The 6,480-nt window shown below is 36.0% G+C and overlaps 1 long non-coding RNA gene across 1 annotated transcript; it reads right to left on the bottom strand.

Moving 5' to 3' along the window:
* Positions 1–555: 555 nt before the first annotated feature.
* LOC138131705 (uncharacterized) lies at positions 556–1,973 on the bottom strand. The gene is made up of 2 exons (XR_011159874.1): positions 1,430–1,973; positions 556–1,370 (listed from the first exon to the last, which is right to left on the bottom strand). It is a non-coding gene; the product is annotated as an uncharacterized lncRNA (long non-coding RNA).
* Between the last annotated feature and the right edge of the window lie 4,507 nt (positions 1,974–6,480).

Here is a 6,480-nt window from a genome sequence, read left to right as displayed (position 1 = left end):
AAGATTTTTGGCTCAAAAGAAGCTGCTTGACGAGAGGAATCCAACGGTGCCAAATTCATCGCTCTAAGTCGCTTAATAACGGAGTTATGGCCGTTTGAAATTTCAAAATTTTAAACGGCCATAGCTCCGTTATTAAGCAAGCTACGGCAATAAATTTTACACCGTTGGATTCCACTCGTCAAAGAGCTTCTTTTCAAATGAAAATTTTTGCGAAATTCGCAAAAAAATATTTTTTTTAATTTTCGAAGATTTTTGGCTCAAAAGAAGCTGCTTGACGAGAGGAATCCAACGGTGCCAAATTCATCGCTCTAAGTCGCTTAATAACGGAGTTATGGCCGTTTGAAATTTCAAAATTTTAAACGGCCATAGCTCCGTTATTAAGCAAGCTACGGCAATAAATTTTATTTGTTACTAAATTGTAAACGTCATTTATTCGAACTGTCACTTGACGTTGAAAAGTCATTTTAACTGGCTAGTAGCGTTAAATTGACAGCAGACCAGTTATGAATTTAACAAGTTAGTAGAGAAATTTGAAATTTGGAAAGGATAGTAGCGTTTTTAACATTTGAACATTTTTATTTCTTTGTTTCATACAAATTAAAATTAAATGTACAATTAGAATTTCCGCTAATGTCGAACATTCCTGAAGCGGAAGTGAATTCGCTCGTCATTGGACAATTAATTGTAGAACCTCCCGAAGTGGAAGCCACATCTGTTGAGTTTCGTCCAGGAAACATTTTTTTCGCAATTTCAATTTTTTTATTGATAGAATCATCCACATAACCTTCCGCAATTCCACTACTTTTCCATCCTCCCACACGTTTTAGTGTCAAAATATCTCCACCTGCATCCACAACCATTGTTGCTGCTGATCGGCGAAATGAGTGACCTGTGTATAATTCAGGTTCTTGTAGCCCTAAGTATGTTGCAATTTTTTCGGTACACCGCCAATAGTGTGCTGGCCAACATTGAGGGAAATACATTTGCCATTACGGTAGGTTAAAAAGAAACGTAATTGGTCTGCTTGACGAGGACGAAGAGCTGCATATTTTCTGTACAAAACACAAGGTTGAAAACTGCAGCCCTCATCTGTGATCGTAAATCTCCTTGTTGTTAAATTCTTTGTATTCCGTAAAGTGACGATAATATATTTCTCAACATCTTCTACGTCCTTCACCGTCAACGAGAGAAGCTCGTCACACCGGCAAGCACCAAAAATTCCAAAAATTGTAATCACTTTATATAACAACCAATAGTCATCAGGAGCTTCAACAAGAAATTTTTCCACTTGCTCTTTTGTTAAAACCCTTGCCTTCTTCGGCACGTAACGCTCATTCTTTCTCTTGAGAAAAGCAATTACCTTATGAAATCTACAAATGTCAAGTTAAAATATCACTTTTTTGACAACGTCTGTAATAGGAAAACAAACCTGCGAACTTCAGCATTTTCTTTAATTTCCAGGCAGCTTTTTAACATGGACCATTTCGACCACAAAGAATTGGGGCTAAATTTGTCTGATAGTTGGTGAAGATACACCAAAAGAACGTCTTCCGTTACACCAGTTACGTTATTGTTTTTGTGCCAATTTTTAAATTCTTCATATTCTCGTTCATATCTTGCTAAAGACTTCGCTGGCAGTAAACTGGAAGCCACGTTTATAGCTTCCTTTTTGATTTCTTCTGGCACGTTCATTTGAGAAAAAATCTTGACGGAAATAAACAATTTGAACATTGTCATAGTAATTGTACTTCTAAGGTTTCTGAGTTTTGAGCAATAATTTGGAAGAAAACAGAATTTGATCATTTTTAATTTTATTTAGTTGTTTACCATTTAGTAACAAATAAAATATTATACAAGACACGCCAGGTAACTGGTTTTACTGGCTCAAGGAGGTAACTGACTCGTCTTCGACTCGTCAGTTATATCCTCCATTCGCCAGTAAAAACCATTTTACCTGGCTTGTAATGTAAAATACTATTACACCGTTGGATTCCTCTCGTCAAAGAGCTTCTTTTCAAATGAAAATTTTTGCGAAATTCGCAAAAAAATATTTTTTTTTATTTTCGAAGATTTTTGGCTCAAAAGAAGCTGCTTGACGAGAGGAATCCAACGGTGCCAAATTCATCGCTCTAAGTCGCTTAATAACGGAGTTATGGCCGTTTGAAATTTCAAAACTTTAAACGGCCATAGCTCCGTTATTAAGCAAGCTACGGCAATAAATTTTACACCGTTGGATTCCTCTCGTCAAAGAGCTTCTTTTCAAATGAAAATTTTTGCGAAATTCGCAAAAAAATATTTTTTTTAATTTTCGAAGATTTTTGGCTCAAAAGAAGCTGCTTGACGAGAGGAATTCAACGGTGCCAAATTCATCGCTCTAAGTCGCTTAATAACGGAGTTATGGCCGTTTGAAATTTCAAAATTTTAAACGGCCATAGCTCCGTTATTAAGCAAGCTACGGCAATAAATTTTACACCGTTGGATTCCTCTCGTCAAAGAGCTCCTTTTCAAATGAAAATTTTTGCGAAATTCGCAAAAAAATATTTTTTTTAATTTTCGAAGATTTTTGGCTCAAAAGAAGCTGCTTGACGAGAGGAATCCAACGGTGCCAAATTCATCGCTCTAAGTCGCTTAATAACGGAGTTATGGCCGTTTGAAATTTCAAAATTTTAAACGGCCATAGCTCCGTTATTAAGCAAGCTACGGCAATAAATTTTACACCGTTGGATTCCTCTCGTCAAAGAGCTTCTTTTCAAATGAAAATTTTTGCGAAATTCGCAAAAAAATATTTTTTTTAATTTTCGAAGATTTTTGGCTCAAAAGAAGCTGCTTGACGAGAGGAATTCAACGGTGCCAAATTCATCGCTCTAAGTCGCTTAATAACGGAGTTATGGCCGTTCGAAATTTCAAAATTTTAAACGGCCATAGCTCCGTTATTAAGCAAGCTACGGCAATAAATTTTACACCGTTGGATTCCACTCGTCAAAGAGCTTCTTTTCAAATGAAAATTTTTGCGAAATTCGCAAAAAAATATTTTTTTTAATTTTCGAAGATTTTTGGCTCAAAAGAAGCTGCTTGACGAGAGGAATCCAACGGTGCCAAATTCATCGCTCTAAGTCGCTTAATAACGGAGTTATGGCCGTTTGAAATTTCAAAACTTTAAACGGCCATAGCTCCGTTATTAAGCAAGCTACGGCAATAAATTTTACACCGTTGGATTCCTCTCGTCAAAGAGCTTCTTTTCAAATGAAAATTTTTGCGAAATTCGCAAAAAAATATTTTTTTAATTTTCGAAGATTTTTGGCTCAAAAGAAGCTGCTTGACGAGAGGAATCCAACGGTGCCAAATTCATCGCTCTAAGTCGCTTAATAACGGAGTTATGGCCGTTTGAAATTTGAAAACTTTAAACGGCCATAGCTCCGTTGTTAAGCAAGCTACGGCAATAAATTTTACACCGTTGGATTCCTCTCGTCAAAGAGCTTCTTTTCAAATGAAAATTTTTGCGAAATTCGCAAAAAAATATTTTTTTTAATTTTCGAAGATTTTTGGCTCAAAAGAAGCTGCTTGACGAGAGGAATCCAACGGTGCCAAATTCATCGCTCTAAGTCGCTTAATAACGGAGTTATGGCCGTTTGAAATTTCAAAACTTTAAACGGCCATAGCTCCGTTATTAAGCAAGCTACGGCAATAAATTTTACACCGTTGGATTCCTCTCGTCAAAGAGCTTCTTTTCAAATGAAAATTTTTGCGAAATTCGCAAAAAAATATTTTTTTTAATTTTCGAAGATTTTTGGCTCAAAAGAAGCTGCTTGACGAGAGGAATCCAACGGTGCCAAATTCATCGCTCTAAGTCGCTTAATAACGGAGTTATGGCCGTTTGAAATTTCAAAATTTTAAACGGCCATAGCTCCGTTATTAAGCAAGCTACGGCAATAAATTTTACACCGTTGGATTCCTCTCGTCAAAGAGCTTCTTTTCAAATGAAAATTTTTGCGAAATTCGCAAAAAAATATTTTTTTTAATTTTCGAAGATTTTTGGCTCAAAAGAAGCTGCTTGACGAGAGGAATCCAACGGTGCCAAATTCATCGCTCTAAGTCGCTTAATAACGGAGTTATGGCCGTTTGAAATTTCAAAACTTTAAACGGCCATAGCTCCGTTATTAAGCAAGCTACGGCAATAAATTTTACACCGTTGGATTCCTCTCGTCAAAGAGCTTCTTTTCAAATGAAAATTTTTGCGTAATTCGCAAAAAAATATTTTTTTTAATTTTCGAAGATTTTTGGCTCAAAAGAAGCTGCTTGACGAGAGGAATCCAACGGTGCCAAATACATCGCTCTAAGTCGCTTAATAACGGAGTTATGGCCGTTTGAAATTTCAAAATTTTAAACGGCCATAGCTCCGTTATTAAGCAAGCTACGGCAATAAATTTTACACCGTTGGATTCCTCTCGTCAAAGAGCTTCTTTTCAAATGAAAATTTTTGCGAAATTCGCAAAAAAATATTTTTTTTAATTTTCGAAGATTTTTGGCTCAAAAGAAGCTGCTTGACGAGAGGAATCCAACGGTGCCAAATTCATCGCTCTAAGTCGCTTAATAACGGAGTTATGGCCGTTTGAAATTTCAAAATTTTAAACGGCCATAGCTCCGTTATTAAGCAAGCTACGGCAATAAATTTTACACCGTTGGATTCCACTCGTCAAAGAGCTTCTTTTCAAATGAAAATTTTTGCGAAATTCGCAAAAAAATATTTTTTTTAATTTTCGAAGATTTTTGGCTCAAAAGAAGCTGCTTGACGAGAGGAATCCAACGGTGCCAAATTCATCGCTCTAAGTCGCTTAATAACGGAGTTATGGCCGTTTGAAATTTCAAAACTTTAAACGGCCATAGCTCCGTTATTAAGCAAGCTACGGCAATAAATTTTACACCGTTGGATTCCTCTCGTCAAAGAGCTTCTTTTCGAATGAAAATTTTTGCGAAATTCGCAAAAAAATATTTTTTTTAATTTTCGAAGATTTTTGGCTCAAAAGAAGCTGCTTGACGAGAGGAATCCAACGGTGCCAAATTCATCGCTCTAAGTCGCTTAATAACGGAGTTATGGCCGTTTGAAATTTCAAAATTTTAAACGGCCATAGCTCCGTTATTAAGCAAGCTACGGCAATAAATTTTACACCGTTGGATTCCTCTCGTCAAAGAGCTTCTTTTCAAATGAAAATTTTTGCGAAATTCGCAAAAAAATATTTTTTTTAATTTTCGAAGATTTTTGGCTCAAAAGAAGCTGCTTGACGAGAGGAATTCAACGGTGCCAAATTCATCGCTCTAAGTCGCTTAATAACGGAGTTATGGCCGTTTGAAATTTCAAAATTTTAAACGGCCATAGCTCCGTTATTAAGCAAGCTACGGCAATAAATTTTACACCGTTGGATTCCACTCGTCAAAGAGCTTCTTTTCAAATGAAAATTTTTGCGAAATTCGCAAAAAAATATTTTTTTTAATTTTCGAAGATTTTTGGCTCAAAAGAAGCTGCTTGACGAGAGGAATCCAACGGTGCCAAATTCATCGCTCTAAGTCGCTTAATAACGGAGTTATGGCCGTTTGAAGTTTCAAAACTTTAAACGGCCATAGCTCCGTTATTAAGCAAGCTACGGCAATAAATTTTACACCGTTGGATTCCTCTCGTCAAAGAGCTTCTTTTCAAATGAAAATTTTTTCGAAATTCGCAAAAAAATATTTTTTTTAATTTTCGAAGATTTTTGGCTCAAAAGAAGCTGCTTGACGAGAGGAATCCAACGGTGCCAAATTCATCGCTCTAAGTCGCTTAATAACGGAGTTATGGCCGTTTGAAATTTCAAAATTTTAAACGGCCATAGCTCCGTTATTAAGCAAGCTACGGCAATAAATTTTACACCGTTGGATTCCTCTCGTCAAAGAGCTTCTTTTCAAATGAAAATTTTTGCGAAATTCGCAAAAAAATATTTTTTTTAATTTTCGAAGATTTTTGGCTCAAAAGAAGCTGCTTGACGAGAGGAATTCAACGGTGCCAAATTCATCGCTCTAAGTCGCTTAATAACGGAGTTATGGCCGTTTGAAATTTCAAAATTTTAAACGGCCATAGCTCCGTTATTAAGCAAGCTACGGCAATAAATTTTACACCGTTGGATTCCACTCGTCAAAGAGCTTCTTTTCAAATGAAAATTTTTGCGAAATTCGCAAAAAAATATATTTTTTAATTTTCGAAGATTTTTGGCTCAAAAGAAGCTGCTTGACGAGAGGAATCCAACGGTGCCAAATTCATCGCTCTAAGTCGCTTAATAACGGAGTTATGGCCGTTTGAAATTTCAAAACTTTAAACGGCCATAGCTCCGTTATTAAGCAAGCTACGGCAATAAATTTTACACCGTTGGATTCCTCTCGTCAAAGAGCTTCTTTTCAAATGAAAATTTTTGCGAAATTCGCAAAAAAATATTTTTTTAATTTTCGAAGATT

The sequence above is a fragment of the Tenebrio molitor genome, chromosome 5 (assembly GCF_963966145.1).
Source record: "Tenebrio molitor chromosome 5, icTenMoli1.1, whole genome shotgun sequence".
NCBI lineage: Eukaryota > Metazoa > Arthropoda > Insecta > Coleoptera > Tenebrionidae > Tenebrio > Tenebrio molitor.
This window is presented reverse-complemented; position numbering and strand designations above follow the sequence as displayed.